The sequence below is a fragment of the Protopterus annectens genome, chromosome 11.part0 (genome assembly GCF_019279795.1).
Source record: "Protopterus annectens isolate FY-2018-M chromosome 11.part0, PAN1.0, whole genome shotgun sequence".
NCBI classification, from domain to species: Eukaryota; Metazoa; Chordata; order Ceratodontiformes; family Protopteridae; genus Protopterus; species Protopterus annectens.
This window is the reverse complement of record NC_056745.1, coordinates 680,224,096-680,245,598: the sequence shown is the minus strand read 5'-3', so window position 1 is coordinate 680,245,598 and position 21,503 is coordinate 680,224,096. Positions and strand designations below refer to the sequence as shown.

Here is a 21,503-nt window from a genome sequence, read left to right as displayed (position 1 = left end):
TAGTACTAGGCTAACTGCCCTTGCAAGCCATTTTTTTAAACCTAGCCAATTATCCCTTGGGAGACTCAAACCCTGCATCTTGCATTTGTAAGGCAAAGACCTTCACCATTAGTGTGTGTGTGTGTGTGTGTGTGTGTGTGTGTGTGTGTGTGTGTGTGTGTGTGTGTGTGTGTGTGTGTGTGTGTGTGTGTGTGTGTGTGTGTGTGTGTGTGTGTGTGTGTGTGTGTGTGTGTGTGTGTGTGTGTGTGTGTGTGTGTGTGTGTGTGTGTGTGTGTGTGTGTGTGTGTGTGTGTGTGTGTGTGTGTGTGTGTGTGTGTGTGTGTGTGTGTGTGTGTGTGTGTGTGTGTGTGTGTGTGTGTGTGTGTGTGTGTGTGTGTGTGTGTGTGTGTGTGTGTGTGTGTGTGTGTGTGTGCGTGTGTGTGTGTTTTCTTGCACATGCTTCTTTAATGTTAGGATGAGACATTAAACCAAGGCCCCATCTTTTTGAGTTGGTGATAGCTGAGGTGGATGTAAAAGATCCCATGGCGCTTATCAAAAAGACTAGGGGAAGTTACCCAATGCCCTGGCCATATTTCCCCTAGTAGTATAAATTCCACCTCAGGTCTCCACTGAAAAGAGGTCATGAGCCTAGTGGCCATGCAATGATTTTATTTTCAGAGATATGCGTGTTCCGTAAAAGTAACGTTCAATGTTTAACTTTCAGGGAATAGCTGTTCCATGCAAGTTGGATGCAAGTTGAATTCAATGGCTGAGCATAGACCTAGCTTCACTCACCCCACCTTTTACCTATGCCTCTCTTAACTCTATTTTACCACTCATTTAATTTATATCTCAAATGAAACCACCCTTGTGCTATCCACTCTTTTTAAATGGCTCACTACTTTCTATATTGTGACATCTATCCTACTGCATAGTTATCTATCTAATTATATCCATATACAGTATAATTGGTATAAGAATCCTTATTACTGTACATTCACATACTATCTTATCTATTTTGCCATTATAAAACATAGTTTAATTGTATTTTGTCTGACATTGTCGATATGGTATAACTTACAACATGCTGATGGTACTGCATACACTGGAGCTTTTTTCCCTGGGCCTCTACTGAAAAGGGGCTTTTGTGCCCCACTGAGCTTCCTGAGCCAACAAATGTAAGATAAGGTAAATAAATAATAAAAATACAGATGATAAAGATGTGATAGATAAATAAAAAGATGGTTGTGGAAGAAAAGATGGGGGCTAGATAATGAAATTTAAAAAAATTGTTGATGTTTGACTAAGAAAAATGCATTTTTTTCTTGCAATGATAAAAACTAGAAATATTTTTTTTTTCTTTTCTGGCTAAATTTTATGTTAAGTTTTAAAAAAATGCAAAAAATGATGAAATATATGTTATGAATATGTAAATGAATCAATCCTTACTCTTTTTTCAGTAAGTGCTGCAGGATCTTTTATATCCACCTAAGCTACAACCAGCTCAGGCAGAATGAAACTCAATTTAAGGTCTTATCTGAAGGACAGTATACACAGGAGTACAGCACCCCTTTTATGCTACACTATAGTGTCAGTACTAGAAATATTTATCCAAGTACCTTGTGTGGGAATAGAACCCACAGCCTTTAGATCTTCCAGCACCAAAGGTAAGTATGCTACCTTTTGTACCACTGACACAACCTCAAAAGGCTGTAGTTCCTGTGGTGCAGGATTTGATTCACTCATTTGCCTACTGTGTGAACTTGTGCAAGCCCCTTAACCAGACAGTGCTTAGGGGCAACTGGGAATTTGGGCTAGGCTCCTTAATGGTCCCCTGGACTGCAACCCTAGTAGCTACTTATGAACCTGTGAATCAATTCCTACAAAAGGAACATTACTTTGTACATCCCTGTGGAGCTACTTCAGTATAATATGTAGTTAGATATAACCAACATGTGGGTGCACCTGTGTGTTAGTTGTGTAAAGCATAATAAGGTTTGCAAATACACTTAGGTGATGCATTCAGATGTGGGACCATACTGCCCAACTGCCCAGATTTTTGCAGAATGTAAAAGTTTTTGCCTCATAGTTTTGGTAGGTTCCTTATAAAATTTGTGGTTTTCAAGCAAATCATTGAACACTGAAGTCACTTAATAATGACAGACATTTGAGTTTTAGACTTTTAATCCTTCAGAAAATGCATACTAAATCAAAAAGCTTATATAAGGAATATTTAAAATCTGTCCCTGATTTTGGGTCTTTGCCCCCCTACTATTTTTAGCTTTGTCCAGATTTCTTGTGCTAAGAGATTCAGAGGTATGTGTGGGACAGGTAGTCATATACCATTTTTTTGCAGTTTAATTCACAATACAGTTTTTTTGCATTATATTTCTAACCTGAGCATTATTTTTCTAGATGAAATGTTGTGTGCCATCAGTCCACACTGTACATATTATTCACTGTGGACATCTCTGTGTCACTGGTCACCATATATAATTGTGTAAGACCATTGGATTATGCTGACTTGAAGTTCAGTTCACACTTAGAATTGTTTACATTTTATTTTCTGCACTAGTCTTCTTTAATTCCATTTGACTGCAGGTGTAATCATTACAGAGCTATTGCCACATTGTGAATAATCCTGACCTATTTTACCTTATATAAAAATAAAAATGTACACTATGACAGAATATTTTATAACATAGTTGCCATTTTAGTATTTTCTAAATACATTTAAATAAACGTATGATGACACTGTTAACACATTTCATTTACTGTTTGCCTTTTCTAGGTTACTGATGGATTTCTGCCAAAACATCTACAGAGTTTGCACAAGAACTGTGTTTCAGGAAATATCTCGGACCTCTTGGTGCTGGGTGCTTTTATAATAAAACTGTACCTTTTAGGATGGCAAATCATGGCAAAACAAGCATAGAAGTTAAAAGGTTAGTTGTTAATATGTGTTTGCGATAAATTATGCATGTATGTATATACTGCTTTTGTTGACTGGAGAAGTCTGACTGGGTGGAAAATCCCTTTTCAGTGGAGGCCTGGGGAGAAAAGCTCTGCAAGATACAAAGAGACAATAACATACATGCCAGCACAGTGTGAGAAAGTGTTTGAGCATACATAATGAGAAAAAATAATGACAGTTTGAACATGCAATAGTGAGAAAACAAAAACATTGATAAGGTACATGAGCATTCAACATACAAACATTGTAAAATGATGATGCAGGCAATACAATGATATGAAAAAATCATTCATAGTAGATGAAAATGAGTGTTTAGATAAAATTTAGACCAATAGTATTTTATGATAGTAGAATAGTAGTAAAGTGAACTTTCATAACAATGTAAAGTGTGATACAGTGTATGTAGTCAATTAGATATAGTAGTACAGGATAAAATAGAAGATTACTGGCCAAGTAGTCACGTTGCAACAGGATGGGAGAGAGGAGGTAAGGACAGTTAAGGAGGATTAGCCAGGTGTGGTGCATGAACAAAGCAATGAGACCTTTAGCTATTGTTCCAACAGTAGTGGAAGCATTCGGATTGCTAGGTTGTCTTGACTAAGAAGGAATGGAATTCCAAGATTCAGAGGCATGAGAGGAATATAGTGAGTCACCTGCAGTACTGTTTGATTTAATTTGGTACAGTAAGAATTTGTCAGTAGTGTCCCTGCCAAAGTAGCTAACACACACATACACTTTGAGATTTGTTTTACACACATGCACACACCTGGGGAAGGCTGGCACAGGTTTACTAGCTATGCACACTTCTACCCAGACTATAGGGTAGTTATCACTGCCACCAGAACCCCTACTTATCAGCTACTATAAGACCCTTATAAAGGGTGTCCAATCCTTCTGTGTAATGTTACTATTAATCCAAATGGTAGTCTGACCAAGCCAGGCTATTAGGAGTGGCCTGTACAGTGTCACCAAATAGATATTCAAGTACTCTAAAAGCTTAAATATGTCTCACAAATATCAGCCACAAAAACAGGTTTAAATATATTTAATAATAAATAATAAAAGAACAAGACAATACTCAATAACTCAACACAGTAACTTCAGAGTTCAAAATCACAGGAAATATTTAAAACAACAATGCATGACAGCCTCAAATAAATACAGAAAATATTTAAACTAATCTCTACTATATTCCTAACTATATCTAAAAAGAGTTACTATGCCCTCAGAACTTACAATGCAGAAGGCACCCTAGTTCTAGACATCCTGTCTCCTTGCTGAATCAAAACTAACTTTTATAACACAACCGTAAAATAGTTTAATTTCCACTTATTGTCTTGACGTTTTACAAGTTAACTCTGTATGTTCCAGTTTCTACTATTAAAACATACATTTGCACATGTATATAGTTTATATACATTTCTGTTCTTTTCCAGTAGGGTGCACTGTGAACACATTCTTAAAGCTCAGTATTGTACAAACCCTGTTCAACACACACTTATGTACCAGTAGTTTACACATAACATATAGTTCTAATACATTTGGTAACACAAGCAATTGCATCATGCTATTCACAAATGACATACAACTATTTACAAAATTCCAGATGGCTGGCAGTATCTCCTTTTGTTACATCTCTATATAACTCATATTAATAGTCTCAAATGACATATAATTATTTACAAAATTCCAGCAAGCTGGGCTGGCAGTATTTCCCTTGTGTCACAATTGGCATGGCTCGAGTTGACCAAGGCCTTTGACTCTCTACCCAAGCTAGCATAGTTAGTCAGCTCAGTGCATATGGTGCAAGCAGCAGGGGCCTTATTAAAGAACATGAAGTTAACCAGTGGCTTTCTGCAGGGCTCTGTGCTGGGACCCCTTTTGTTTGGCATATACTTTTATAACCTCCAGATCACAAACCAAGAACTCTGGCTAACCAAGTTTGCAGATGGCAATAAACTGGAAATCATTGTCATTTCACCCTCTGACACCCAAGCCCTGCAACAAGAACTTCCACTTGTAAACACATTGTGTGCTAACAATGGTCTTAAATTAAATGGTAAAAACTGTAACATTGTTGCATTTGGTAAACTATCCCCCATCCCAACCATATGACATAGACAATTTACCACTTCAAAATTGAGAATTTTGGTTGAGACCTTGGTACTTGGGTTAATAATTCTCTCTCCTTTAATCATCACTTAATGAGAGTGGTCAGGAAGTCCTTCTTAGCTCAGCTGATCATCAAGGGAATATCTTGTCCAAAGAGGTCATTTTCCCATTATATTCAGCATTGATTAGGCCAATCATTGAACACAATGCTGCATTTTGGATGTATTTCACTAAACATATCAAACAACTATAAATAAAAGCTCAGTGTCTTAAAACCCTAAGCCACCTGAAAAAAAAAAAAAACTGGAAGCATTGTCCCTTTATTCAGAATCTCAAAGACTCCTGAGGGAAGATCTATGCCTTGCCTTCCAAGCCATTAGAAACCCATTGGTCATGGATCTTTTGTATCTTCACAAATAGAATAGTCCCACAAATACCAGAACCATGGATCCAAATATTCATAAGCAGATAAGTACAGCAAGGTGGAGACCGAGGTTCATTATAGACCACCTTCCTCACCTCTGGAATAGACATCCACTGCAAAATGAACAGTATGATACATTATCTTCCCAAAACACAGAACCGGATGATTGGATGGGTATTCACAAATTCACCCCTGGCTTGACAAGCCTGACCCTTTGAGAGAGAGAGAGAGAGAGAGAGAGAAGGTTCAGTCTGAGGACTGGTAGAGCAAGGTGGTCTCAGGACTCAACTGCTTTGTATTTACTCTGATCCTACTGGGATTTGTATGAATTAAGTGAATGTCTATGTGCCTGGCTTTCAATAAATGTGTGTAAAGTAGTTGTCTGTACTGCTTTATGTACTTCAGTACATGGACCTCTCATTGTACTTCTAAATAAAGCATTGCATTGCATTAAATTTCTGACACTCGAAGACTGATACTGTTTAGTGCTGCTGACATGGGAATGTAATGAGTTCCTTTGCTTAGCAGTGTCTCTATTCTGCTGTCCTTCATTATTTTATCTATCTATCTATCTAAATAGATAGATAGCTATAGCTATATTTAGGAGTGCAGTGCAGTGCCTATATCATGGGGATGGTGGATCATAACCCTGCACAAACTGCTGATAGACTTAGTATTATATTATGGTAATGAGGTCCATGCATTTGTAATATTTGCCATTTGTCCCTTTTGTACATGTAACTTTCTGTTCATCAGACTATGTGGCATATGTACAATGACTTTAATAATATCTGATACACTGTCACAGACTAGGAACATTGAGATGAGCTACATACAAAGTTTCCTGTATTTCAGTTCATATAAACAAACGCAAAAGATGTGCTCATTGCACTAAAAACATTGATAGTTCTGTTTTATAGCTGTGAATTCAGTACAGCCATGTTAAACTTCCCTTTCAGTGTAGAATTCTTTAGTCTAAAATAATGGGAAGCTCATTTATAGCACACACACACACACACACACACACACACACACACACACACACACACACAACACACACACACACACACACACACACACACACACACACACACACACACACACACATGCACACAAATGGAATAGTTGAGACGTTCAAGTAAAAATGACTATTGGAGTAGATGAGCTAAGCAATTTTTTCTCTCAGTTTAATTTCTCCATGTTTTTTCGGTTTCTAATACCAAGATAGGAATGGACTCCATTTCTAAGTCAGGGTATCATTAAAGTTCATGAAATTAGTATTGATGTTAGCCAAAAGTGCTCTTTGCAGAACCAGTAATGTGCTCAGGACTGACTGCTGTAATTCATACGGAGTTGCAGGTAATGGTAGCATATCCAAATACAACGGTAAATTCTTTTTTATTAGACCTGTTGCTCCTACTACTACTGGAACTGTGTAAGTATCCTTCCACATTGCTTTCATTTCTGCTTACAAATCCTGGTATTTTATAACTTTGTGTCTCTCTGCACACAAGACACTGTAATCACTGTTCGTAGCATTTTCAATCAACAATGATACTTTTTTCTTTTTTTCCTGGACTACTATATATGTTTTTCTCACATATATTTTTGAATTGTTGGAAGTGGGTGATCCCAAGTGATATAAACATCTTTGTTTTCTACAGCGCTTTGCATTTCATGCTTCCAATGCTTCTCAACTACTTCAATACTGTAGTGCTTGCACAATCTCCAATGCAACAGTCTTGCCACATTATTATGCCTCCCAGTATACAGGTTCTCTGCCATGAGTGCATCACACCCAGCTACAAGGTGTGCAACTATTTCCAGTTCTCTTTTACGGAACCTGGATTTGTCTGTTTCTACGGCATGTCTAATGGACTTTGTAAATCAACATGTACTAAATATTATTATTAAAACATTAATAATCTTTCATCTTTTGATTTGAATTTACCTCTCCTTAACCATTTCTGCTGATAAAATTCTGATAAATGTAAAGTTGTTCCAGGAAATCTCTATACTTGCCACAATATTTATGCCTTTTCCAAATTAATTTCCTTCTCATCTGACCCTTCTCCTTACATTCTTTCTTCTGTTTTTGGCACATTCAGTTGCTGCCTGATTTTTGTCTACTTCTAGTTTAATTTCCATTCCCACTTGACACTGACGTGCATCTGCTAAACTAAGCAGGGAAGTCATCTTAGACTTCTCCTCATGTTTTAAAACGTTCACTATGTTTGAATCTGGTGAGGTCAGCAGACATGTATGCATTCCAATTACTACAGATCTATATATGTAATCAGTTTCGAGGAGGCCCATGCCTTGTTCAGAATGAGGAATATATATATATATATATATATATATATATATATATATATATATATCAGTGGCGGCTGGTGACTTCAAATCAAAGGGGAGACAGCTGAATGGGTGTGGTAATTGGGAAGGGGTGTGGTCAATGAGAAAGGGGTGGAGCTATTCTCAACAACACAATAACTGGGACTTAAATTAAATACACTGCCCTGGGTGCCAAACCATCATTATGAGAGTCCAATGAAGACAAAATGAAGTGTAGAAGAAAAAAATATTTCAATGCATTGGCTACATGACAGCCGACTTAATATCTAGATGGAAAAAAAGGTTGTGAGGCATGAAAAACTAAATTACTTTTTAAATACATTACTGGAATGCCAGTCAAAATCAAGTATAAAAAAAAACAAGCACCACTCAACTTAAACCACTTCTCCTGGCACTGCAGTTCTAATTATAATTTATATTCAGCTTTATAAAAGTACAAAGTAACATGCTGAAAGTAGCGATCTCTGTGATATCCTCACTTGTAAAAATGTTTCTTATCCAAAAAAGACCTGCTGCCTGACAACTATCTACTTGTTTCATGGGGAAAACATGATCACAGTAAAAAATGAACAGCAAAAAAGAAAGAAGCTCAAGATAAATTGCTTAAAGGATTGCTGCACAGGTTATGGACCACACGATAGATTGGCATTCTGTTTAGTTTAAGGCTAAAGCATGCAAAGATGACTGCAAGTCTCCAACAAATTTAATGAGGTTCTGAAAATACTATAATCCTGTCCTTTATTACAAATGCTGTCATATGCATTTCAATACCCAAGGCTTATATGTTATCTAGTTATGTAAAATATTCTCTGCATGGCAACAACAAAAAGGCTTTCAATGTTGGTAATTCTTTAACAGTATGTTTATTAAAGCTTACTTGCATCTTACAATCTCAGACAAGCTTACCTGATGGCCATTAAAACAATGGTACTTAAACACAAAGCAACAGGCACTGCAACATGCATTTTCTGAATAATAAGAAGCATAAATCAACAGTATGGATGGGGGGATACTCTGCACACTTACACTGCATAACTGCTCCTTGCCTTGCTTGGACACATCCAGAGTCACTACATGGGGGAGTGGGGTGCAACAAGTATGTCACAATTTGAAATGTCTCTGGGTGATGGTGATGGCCCTGACACATTTGTCATACCTCTCAACCTCAGAGCAAGAAATCTGGACAAAGCCATGAATAGAAGTGGGACAAAGACTGAAAAATAAGGACAATTTTTAAATATTGCTCTTATAAACTTAGAAAGATAATAGAATAGTAGGTCTTGCATTAGTATGGATTTTCTGAAGGGTATGAAATCTGAAACTCAGATGTCTCATTTTCTAAATTCACTCTTTAATGATTTGCCACTAATATGTCAGAAAAACACAATTTTATGAAAAACGGACCAAACGTGATGCAAAAATATAAAATAGCCACACAATACAGCTGGGAACCTGTCAAAGAAAGGACACTTTAATATTAGTACTGTTAACTTGAGCAGCTGACAAAATAGAGACTCTACATGCATTTCTGAAATAAAAGTAATCTACAACTCTGATCACTACAATTATTTATTAATTGTAAACCCTCTACGTTTTCTTCCAAAATTGCCATTTTGCGGAGGGATTTATTAGAGAGAGATCAACATTTTGAGCCAAAAATGGGGACAGTTGAGAGGTTTGGATATACCTAATTCTATAAAGAGATTTATTTGTGGGCACCTCTCAACCTCTTAATGCAGTAAATCTGGACATGGCCAAATATATTGGGGGACCATACAAACAGTACTAAAATATGCTGTTGTATAAACTTAGTTGATAGAATAACAGGTCTTGCTTTATCATGCATTAAAACTCATCTGCCCTTGAATCTCATATTCATTGAAACAGCATTGAAAACCACATTCAAAGAAAATACATCTGGCCAGTGGTAGATAAAGATTAACTTTGGGCTGTTTTCAAATCATAGGCCCCTTGCACACAAAACATACATTTGTTCTTTGATACACTATCCTGACTGTATTAAATTATATTCCTTATATAATACAGTACAGTTGTTAGAGAAAGTTTTGAATTTATTGTTTTGAACATTTTTCCAATAAACAATGTAACAAAATACATGCACAAATAATGACCACATAGAGGAGCTCTCTGATTATGTAGCCCAGGCAGGTATGACCCTGACCCTGAGCAGTATCCTTCCTTCACCACGAATGATGCCACAATATAGTGACAAGATGATCAGCTTTAACAATTGGCTTAATTTCTGGTGTCATTCAAAGGATCCAGTGCCTGTCTGCCTGGGATAACATGGCACCTGTCACCCTGGGATTCGGATATTGGCTAAGGCTCCCCATAGTGCCTTTTTAGGCAAGGCTCAAATTCTAAACCTACCACCCTAGAAAACAAAAACGGGAAGAAACTAAGGGTAATGCTGCTCAATGCCAGAAGTCTAAATCTCAAAATGCCCTTCTCAGTATGGAGAACATCGATGTCTGTGCTGTAACTGAAACCTGGTTCAAGGCTCCTGAGACCCGGCACTATCAGGTTTCATCTCATATCATAAAGGAGGGTGTATCCATATTCATCAAGGATACCCACACCTCCAGGTTGGTGGCTATGCGGAAACCATCCAGGTGCAATTAACCATAGGCAAAACTGCTCTACAATTTGTAGCATGCTACAGGCCACCCTCTCAAACTCAGGAACACACAGCCTTCCTGAAGACACTGGAGGGTATAAATGTATCACCAAACACCATCATATTGGGTGACTTCAACTACCGAATATAGACTGGGAACATTACTCAAGCCCAAACTTTCTAGCCCAAAGGTTCCTGGAGTTCACAAATTCAAATGCCATGGAACAACTAGTCACTGTCCCCACAAGAGGAGAAAATATACTAGATCTTATCATCACGAACATGGGGACAAAATGCTCCACACCGAAAGTATATCCCTCATTGGTGAGATCAGATCATAAACTAATCTCACTAGAAATCCACATCCCACCCCACCCCAAACAAAAAGACCACAGTGAAGAACTTCTCTAAAGCAAACTTCACACTACTCAAGACAGGTGTGGTATCCTTCCAATGGAAACCACAACCCAAGGAAGCCCTTACAAATGCCTTCTATGAACACCTTCAGGACTGCATGGATCAGGCAATCCCAAATAAAACCAAGACTCTTTCCACGTCAGTCTGGTGGACCCCAGCCATAAACAAACTTTACAATAAAGGAGAAGCTATTACATGATAGAGCAAAAAAAAGGAGGCATCTTTGATCAGCACTAGCAAGAAACTCCTCATAAAATCATCCAAGGCCAACTTTGAGAGAAAAATTGCCATAGATTCAAAGACAATCATAAGGCCTTCTTCAGCTATGTCAGAAACCTGGGTGGAAACTCCCAGATATGCTCAGAATTAGTCCAAAATGATACAAAATCACTGAACCCACAGACATTGCCAACATACTGGCAGACAGGTTCAGCCCCCTCTCCCCCAAAAGAGAGATAACTATCCCAACTGAGTGTAGCCTCCCAGACATCTCAAATAGCTGCTCTCTCTAAAGCTAAAAACACAGCATCAATGGGACCGGCTGTGTGCTACATGAACTTAATGAAGAACTAAACCCCACATAAGGCAACTGTTTAATCTTAGCCTCACCACAGGATATGTGCCCAAGGGCAACTGTGGTCCCACTCCACAAAGGCGGTGCCTCTAACAAGCCTAGTCTGCAAAGCTATGGAGAGGATCATAATGGAACTCATAAAGAAGGACATAGGGGGCTTGCAGACGTTGGACCGAACCCAGTTTGGCTTTCGCAAGGGCAGATGTTGCCTTTTGAACTTGGTGAGCTTCTTGAAACAGTCACCAAGGCCATTGATGAGGAAAGGCAGTCCATACAGCCTACCTTGACCTTGCTATAGAGAAACTTACCAGCTTAAATGTAAACCCATATGTCACAAGATGGGTTGCAAACTGGCTAAGGACAGAACCCACAGGGTTAGAGTTGCTGGAGCCATGTCAGACTCCCTATTGTTCATCTACTTCTCAAGTACAGGCAAACATAGGAGGACTATGGCTGACGGATGACTGCAAACTGGGTGCCATAGTGGATAGTACATCAGACGCAGACATCCTTCAGAGGGTCTCACGGAAACTGATAGCTGGTGCCAGAGCCATGGCCTGAAGTTAAAAAAGTGTATAGTCAAAACAAGGTAACCCAAGCTACCATATAGGTGGCAACCCACTAAGCACAGAAGAGGTTATCAGGGACCTGGGGACCCAGGTTGACAGTGGCCTCTCGTTTGACACTCACGTTGCTAAAGTGGTTCGAAAGACCTTCTACATTGCCCACCTGATCATGAGGGATTCACATCCAGATCAAGTGAGGTCATTGTTCCCCTGTACTCTTCACTTATCAGACCAATGATGGTAGTATGCCCCATTCGGGATGTATCTCACCCGACACCTGCGGCAATTGGAGACCCCAAAGTTCCTCACCAAAAGGATAAAGGGACTCCAAAACCTGTCATATGCTGCCAGACTGAAGAAATTCCAACTCTATTCAGTTGCATACCGTCTGCTCAGAGGTGACCTGTGCCTGACATACAAGGCCATGACCAACCCGGAATTAATGGACATGCTCCACCTCAAAAAAACCAAATCCACCAAAACCACTAGAGCAAGAGACTTAAACCTTAGCATGGATATAAATAGGATGTGCTGGAGGGATAGATTTATCACTCAGAGACTCCCCATGCTGTGGAATAAAATCCCAGTCCATGTGAGGCAGAGCACCTCGCTGGCTCTGTTTAAGAGAAATCTTGACCGGTGGATGGGAGATTGTAGGTTTATCCCGGGAATCATCTCTGTGTCACTACTGGACAGAGGCAAAACAAACTAATGGGCACAGTATTTCTAACATAAGCCACATAACGCTTATAAATGCCCTAGGGCAGTTAGCCTAGTATAAACCTATAAACCTATGAACCTATGAACAAAACTGCCCAATTCAGAACATTTCCATCATAAAAGTCTACACAAACTTCTACAATTCACCAGTATCAGTAAATATGCAGAATCTCTGCAGAAGTAAAAGTCATCTAAATAATTCCACATTAAAGAGATCTGTAACTAATGAAGAGGGTGCTGTTAGCAAAAAACTCTATATTTCATTGTTTCATCTACAAATAAAGTGCCTATTGCCCTAGAGGAATAAATCGCCTAATTACATTAAAAATGATAAGCTATTAATATTGCTACAGGGAATGGATGGCAAACTGATAACAGGTTCATAGTTACTAGGTATCTCACAGTTCAGAGTAATGGCGAGTGTGGAAGAGAGGTGAAGAAGAGAGTACAGGCAGGATGGAGTGGGTGGAGAAGAGTGTCAGGAGTGATTTGTGACAGACAAGTACCAGTAAGAGTGAAAGAGAAGGTCTGCAAGAGCATAGTGAGACCAGCTGTGTTATATGGGTTAGAGACAGTGGCATTCACAAAATGGCAGGAGTCAGAGCTGAATGTGGCAGAGTTAAAGATGTTAAGATTTGCACTGGGTGTGAGAAGGGTAGACAGGATTAAGAATAAGTATATTAGAGGGTCAGCCCAGGTTGGACGGTTTGGAGGCAAAGCCAGAGAGGCGAGATTGCATTGGTTTGGACATGTGCTGAGGAGGGATGCTGGGTATATTGGGAAAAGGATGCTAAGAATGAAGCTAAAGGTAAGAGGAAAAGAGGAAGGCCTAAAATAAGGTTTATGAATGTGGTGAGAGAGGACATGCAGATGGTTGGTGTGATGCATAGGACGGGAAGAAATGGAAACAGATGATCCACTGTGGTGACCCCTAATGAGAACAGCCAAAAGAAAAAGAAGTTACTAGGTATCTCCGCCAAAGAAATCCCAATCCCTCAGAGACACACGCTCCAGGGATCTAAACCTTGTCATCACAATGAACAAAACATGCTGGAGGGATAGGTTCCTGATGCAGACACTCCCCAGACTCTGGAATAGACTGCCCATACATGTCAAGCAGAGTGCCTTTTTGGCCCTCTTCAAGAGGAACCTTGATGATTGGATGGGAGATAGGAAATTCACCCCAGGGATCACATTATTCGCCCTGCTAGACAGGGGTCCAGGGAAGTAAATACTGTGGGAAGAAATAGCCAGGGAATTGTTATGGCTGGGCTTGTATAAGCCCTAGGGCTGATAGCCTAGTACCAACCTATGAACCAAAGAGGACATTCTCAGGACTGCAGCATCCATCCCCTTTAAAAGTACAGTATCAGTAATGCATCTACATACTGTGGGAGTAAAACCCACAGCCTTCTGCATCAAAAGTAAGTAGACTACCTGTGTAGTATTCATAAAGATGAGGAGAAATTTGAAGACAACACTGGAACTTCACTTATTTTTTATTAAGTGCCATATGATTTTCACTAACCGCCTGAGATACTACTAGTTCAGAAAGACCAAAGTACCTCTGTATATTGCACTACAGTGTTAGTAATAAAAAACTGAATCCAAGCACTTGGTGTGGGAATAAGGCCACAGGCTTCTAATCTGCCAGGATAAAGGTGAATGCTCTGCACTGCTACCTTTTGAGCCACTAAATAAGTTGCTAGATCATCATCTTGGTTACCACTCACGATCATTTTCAGCACCTAATTCATCAGGTATCGAGAGTGTAGAGTTACTAACAAATTATTCTGAAAGGGCTGTTCCTACTAACCACAAAACAAAAACCTGTGTGAAAAATTACAATATAATGGGTTCAAACCATTCATACTTCAATTACTCCCCTAATCCAGTTCAGGGTTGGGGAGCTAGAACTTAATCTGGCAGTCAATGAGCACAAGTAGATTGCAATGCAAACATTGATAAGTATACACACACACACACACACACACACACACACACACACACACACACACACACACACACACACACACACACACACACACACACACACACACACACACACACACACACACACACACACACACACAAACACACAGAAACACTCTGCTTAAGCTCCGTAAATAAGCTAAGACTAAAGCTGAGCTCCGTTCCATAAATACATCAAGCTCTACATAGCACAAGCTCAAATACATTAGCTCTGTTCTGTAAATACATTAAGCTCTGGAAGCTGTAAATAGATTAAAAAAAAGTTCTGCTTAAGCTCCGTTCCATAAATACAGTAAAGTAAGCACAAGCTCAAATACATCAACTAAGCACAAGCTCAAATACATCAATTAAGCACAAGCTCAAATACATCAACTAAGCACAAGCTCAAATACATCAACTAAGCACAAGCTCAAATACATCAAAAAAGCACAAGCTCAAATACATCAACTAAGTACAAGCTCAAATACATCAACTAAGCACAAGCTCAAATACATCAACTAAGCACAAGCTCAAATACATCAACTAAGCACAAGCTCAAATACATCAACTAAGTACAAGCTCAAATACATCAACTAAGTACAAGCTCAAATACATCAACTAAGTACAAGCTCAAATACATCAACTAAGCACAAGCTCAAATACATCAACTAAGCACAAGCTCAAATACATCAACTAAGCACAAGCTCAAATACATCAACTAAGTACAAGCTCAAATACATCAACTAAGTACAAGCTCAAATACATCAACTAAGTACAAGCTCAAATACATCAACTAAGTACAAGCTCAAATACATCAACTAAGCACAAGCTCAAATACATCAACTAAGTACAAGCTCAAATACATCAACTAAGCACAAGCTCAAATACATCAACTAAGCACAAGCTCAAATACATCAACTAAGCACAAGCTCAAATACATCAACTAAGTACAAGCTCAAATACATCAATTAAGCACAAGCTCAAATACATCAATTAAGCACAAGCTCAAATACATCAACTAAGCACAAGCTCAAATACATCAAGCTCTTTTCTGACTGAGAGCTAAGAGTAAGACACACACATGCTCCATAAATACATAAAAAAGCTACATAAATGCATTAAAAAAGCTCTGCTTAATACATGTAAATACATTTAAAAAAAGCTCTGCTTAAGCTCTGGAAGCTGTGTTTCATAAATATACAGTAAGCACAAGCTCAATTAATACATCAAGCTTTGTTCTGAAAGGTAAGACACTCTGCTTCTCCGGACTGTTTAAAAAACTCTTTACTGCACAAGATCTGTAAGCTTAAGAAACAAAAAAAAAAAAACCTCTGTTCTGTTGTAGAAAGTCACACACACACTCACACACACACACACACACACACACACACACACACACACACACACACACACACACACACACACACACACACACACACACACACACACACACACACACACACACACACACACACACACACACACACACACACACACACCTCCCGATCGTACACCCTACCTGTCTCACGGCCAGGCGATCCGATCCTGCAGCTCCTTGGGCTGGCATGCAACAAATCCATCCTGCAGCTTCTCGGTCCTCCATGCTAACAAATCCATCCTGCAGCTTCTTGGTCCTCCATGCTGGCATGATCCTGTAGCCTGCGCATACTCTCCCGTGAGATCTGAGGAGGCTGGAGCCTCCTGCTATTGGTCCAGACTGCATCGCCTGCAGTCTGGACACCGTCTGGTTTGTGCGGTCATCACCGCACAGATCTCTGGGTTGGAAGGGAGGAGTTTACTCACTTCTTTATCTGGACTGCCTGACTGAGCAGTCTGGAGCTCAGGAATGCCTGAGCATGCGTGCTTGGTGTTCTGGTCTGCCTAACACAGCAGCCAGGAACTAAGCACGCATGCGTGCAGTCTGAGAGATTTTTTTTATTATTTTCATTTTTAGTTCTATGGGGACTGCGGGGACTGGGGACTTTATTTCACAGGTGGGAGGGCTGCAGTCCCGCAGTCCTATAGCACGAGCCACCCCTGATATATATATATATATATATATATATATATATATATATATATATATATATATGTATTATATATTACAATTTTGGTATGCACTGATTTTTATATATCATTTGATAAGCATGGAGCATTTTTCTTGTTTTCCTGACAAACTGATCCAATATCTTTTGGGGCCAGTCAGTCACCCCAAAACTGTTAGAACAGGAAGGCCAAATTGGTTTATAGCATGGACTTCATTCCTAGATGTCAAGGCAGTTTTCAGTATTAGTTTTAGGCTTGTAAAGTTTTCTTTACTGAATTTGATTCACATTTCTTTTATCTTTTATTGTTGATCCTTCAACAATTTCCAAATATTTATACACTCATTCCTGCTAAAGTTCCTTTATATTCTATTCTTGTCTCAGATTGATATTTTATTGGTGCTGCCACTTTCCTGTTTTAAACATTGCTTTGCATATTTAAGACCATATGATATTTTTATATCATCTGAGAAAGTTTTAACCACCTCCAGCTGTTTATATATTTATTTAGTTATTGACATTTGTTAACAGGGAAAGTCCATTGGTCAGAAATCCATTTTGAGTGGAGGCCCAAGGAGAAAAGCTACACAAATATGACACACAAAATGAACATACAGAGCAAAATTGACAAAAAAAAAAAAACACATAAAATCTGTTAAATGGAACAACATCATAAGGTTGGCAGGTTACTACATGCATAAGTATATAGAAGTTACATAATAGTATATATGCTATACATGATGCATTATCATAATGAGAGTAAGTAAGGGCAGTGTGTGCCACTTTTACTGACTTGGAGGGAGAATCCAAAAGGAGGCAGTACATGCAGTCCCTGGGTTACAGACATCTGACATAAGGACAACCATAGATAAGAATGGGCTGCTTCAATGTCGGAAATAATGTGAAAATAAATAAAAATCCTTAAAGTTGCCCAAATCTTACCTTGAAAATGAAACATTATTGTGTACTTTCCTTTTCCCCATTTTCCCTATTTGTGAAGCTGCTCATGCGTCTTGTTAGAGCAGTTACTTCTGCCTTCATGGAGAACAAGAGATCTGATTGGTTAAGAGATTAATAAAACGAACCACTGAAAAAACTGTGAGGATCCAAAAATTAATAAAAGTGCTGTAGGATCAGGTCGTTGACCATTCAGAGACCACCAGGCTCCCAGCCACCAGGAATAGCACTCCGTTTCACCACACACACAACACACAACACACACAGTCAGTCTTCCTTCAGTCTCTTCCTCTACTCTTTTCCTTGGTTAAGAGATTGCTGTGTTGGTCAAGACTGCTGTCTTGTACAGTACAGTACTATAGCAGTTACTGTACTGTACAGCAGAATGGGCAAATGACATTGTGGTTCACTAGGGTCTAGGTGACAGTAGGAGGTCTGGCAGAGGTCTGAAAGTTCAGGAAAGAGTGGAAAACATTTGTGGGTGATGCCTGTAGTACAGAAATGTGAAGTGAAGCTTAAAAAGAGGTAAGTTTAACATATTTTTGTATGGAATGTTCTACTGTACTGTAGAGCATGAACATAGTTACCGTACTGTTATTACACTATACTTACCCGTGGTGGTGGTGCTGTGGTAGCGTCGTCGCCTCACAGTAAGATGCTGTCTGGTTCGATTCTCAGCTAGAGCGTCTTCTGCGTGCAGACATGCGTGAGTGGGCGTACCTTCGTTGAAGGTTGTGCGTCAGGGCTGGTAACTTGGCACGTAAAAGTCAACTACCAATCATTAGTGGACCGGAGTTCCGCTGTGGTGACCCCTAACCGGGAAAAGCCAAAAGACACAACAACATTACTGTTACTGAAGTATTATGTTTAAGATTTTTTTTTTATTTGGAAATGTTTCTAAAGTGTTTTATATGGAAAGAAAAGTAAAATAAATACTAGACTAAGGCAAACATTTGACTAAGTGACATTTAATATGAACTATATGTACTTCTTTCGACTTACAGTGGTTGTAAAAAGTGTACACACCTCTGTTAAAATGCCAGGTTTTTGTGATATAAAAAATGAGACCATAATAAATCATTTCAAAACTTTTCCCACCTTTAATGTGACCTATAACTGTACAATTCAATTGAAAAACAAATCTGTTAGGGGAAAAAATATAAAAAATAAAAAACGTACAATAAGCTGGTTGCATAAGTGTGCACACCCTTAAACTAATACTTTGTTGAAGCACCTTTTGATTTAATTACAGCATTTAGTCTTCTTGGGTAGGAGTCTGTCAGTATGGCACATCTTGACTTGGTAATATTTGCCCACTCTTCCTTGCAAAAGCACTCCAAATCTGTCAGATTGCGAGGGCATCTCTTGTGCACAGCCCTCTTCAGGTCACCCCACAGATTTTCTATTGGATTTAGGTCTGGGCTCTGGCTGGGCTATTCCAAAACTTTAATTTTCTTCTGGTGAAGCCATTATATTGTTGATTTGGATGTATGCTTTGGATCATTGTGGTGTTGAAAAGTGAAATTCCTCTTCATCTTCATCTTTCTAGCAGACACCTGAAGGTTTTGGGCCAAACTTGACTGGTATTTGGAATTGTTCATAATTCCCTCCACCTTGACTAAAGCTTCAGTTCCAGCTGAAGAAAAGCAACCCCAAAGCATGATACTGCCACCACCATGCTTCACCATGGGGATGGTGTTCTTTTGGTGATGCAAAGTGTTGTTTTTGCACCAAACGTACCTTTTGGAATCGTGGCCAAAAAGTTCAACCTTGGTCTCATCAGACCATAACACACTTTCCTACATGCTATTGGGAGACAATGTATTGTTTTGCAAATTTTAGCTGGGCCTGGATGTTTTTCTGTGTAAGAAAAGGCTTCCATCTTTCAACCCTACCCCATAGCCCAGTGGAGAATATGGGAGATTGTAGTCACATGTAGTACACAACCAGTCCTCACCAGAAATTCCAGCAGCTCCTTCAGTGTTGCTGTAGGTCTCTTGGCAGCCTCCCTGAACAGTTTCTGTCTTGTCTTGTCATCAGTTTTGGAGGGATGTCCAGTTCTTTGCAACATCACTGCTGTCCCATATTTTCTCCACTTTTTGATGACTGTCTTTACTGTGTTCCATGGCAAATCCAATGCTGTGGAATTTTTTTTGTACCCTGACTGATACCTTTCAGCAATGAGATCCCTTTGATGCTTTGTAAGCTCTCTGTGAACCATGCTTTTGTTGTAGCAGGGAACTGAGTAAATGTCAGGAAAATCCTGCTAGGACAGCTGAACTTTATTTGGGTTTAATCAGAGTCTCTTTAATTGATGGCAGGTGTGTATCCAAGAAGACTGAATGCTGTAATTAAATAAAAAGGTGTTTCAACAAAGTATTAGTTTAAGGGTGTGCACACTTATGCAAACCAGCTAATTGTACGTTTTTTATTTTTTATATTTTTCTCCTAACAGATTTGTTTGTTTTTCAATTGAATTGTACAGGTTATGGGTCACATTAAAAGTGGGAAAAGTTTTGAAATGATTTATTGTGGTCTCATTTTTTTATACCACAAACACCTGGCATTTTAACAGGAGTGTGTACACTTTTTATATCCACTGTACATACAAATTTGACTTAAGGACAGACTAAAAAACTGATTTCATCCTTAACTTGGGAACTGCCTGTATAGTAGGGAAAGATGTAATATTTGCTTGGAGGTGGAGAAGTGATGATATGAGTAGAAGAAATAGGTAGTTTGGTGGTATAGGTTGGTGTGGTGACAGAGATATGGAAGCAGGAGGATGGAGGTATATAAGATAAGGTATGATGACAGAGTTATGTTAGTAGGAGGAAGGAGTTACAAAAGGTAAGAAGCATATAAGTTTATTTATGGTGGTCTTTGGTTTTGGGTATAGGGACAGATGTGATATTTGAGAAAGTATTTGTTTAGAGATATTCTGAATGCATTTAATGAGTCTAGGAGGGTGATATCTGGGGGAAGGGAATTCCGGGTCTATATTAGTATGCCAAAACCTCCCATACGTGAATCTCGAAAGGCCAACATATAAACAGCAAACCGCAAGAACACAGAACATCCTTAAGCACAAAATTCAAAATATCGAATTGCCATACCCACAACATTTGATGTTTTCTGCAGCAGTATCTACTGGTAGAAGTGACAAAATTGCCATCTTACATCAAAGATGGTTTTGATTTTTTAGAAAAAAATTAAAGAGAAAAAGTGGGAGAAAGAGATGTATTTTATTGTGGAGGATGTGGTGTGCCGATATACAAACATCAAACGTATATGGAGTGGAAGCTATAGAATTCTTTTTGGGAGATAGTCCCATAACCCAGTATGTTATAGAATTAATTTTATTTTGCTTGAAGAATAATATATTTGAATTTAATGGGTGTCTTTATAAACAAATGCAGGGGACAGCGATGGGGGTAGCTTTTGCCCCATGTACGCTAATTTATTTATGGGTTTTTGAGAGTGAACCCGAGTGTAGCGAGGGTGAATGGAGTGGGTAGAGCCTCACACAGACCCGACCGTGTGTTTCTAAAAAAGAAAAACAATCAGTCAGTTGCTTCAGAGGTAAGTTAGATAATATACTGTCCTGGAGCACTTTCTTAGACAGTGTGTGATTATCGCCACTAAGTAAGGTTAAATGTAGTAGTAAAGAGGGGTTGGCAGTTTGAGGGAAGATGAAAAATACTAGATATATGAAGTCTTTGTGATAAGGGGCCAACTTCTTTTAGATGAGGTAATTAAGGTTATGCCTGT

The 21,503-nt window shown here is 38.9% G+C and overlaps 1 protein-coding gene across 2 annotated transcripts in view; it reads left to right on the top strand.

The window, feature by feature from the left end:
• Positions 1 to 21,503, top strand: part of GPR19 (G protein-coupled receptor 19) — a 399,152-nt gene that overhangs the window by 286,997 nt on the left and 90,652 nt on the right. For both annotated transcript variants that reach the window (XM_044088138.1, XM_044088139.1), the window contains one exon: positions 2,771 to 2,924. The gene's annotated coding sequence lies outside the window, so the exon portion shown is untranslated. The remainder of the gene's footprint in view (positions 1 to 2,770; positions 2,925 to 21,503) is intronic.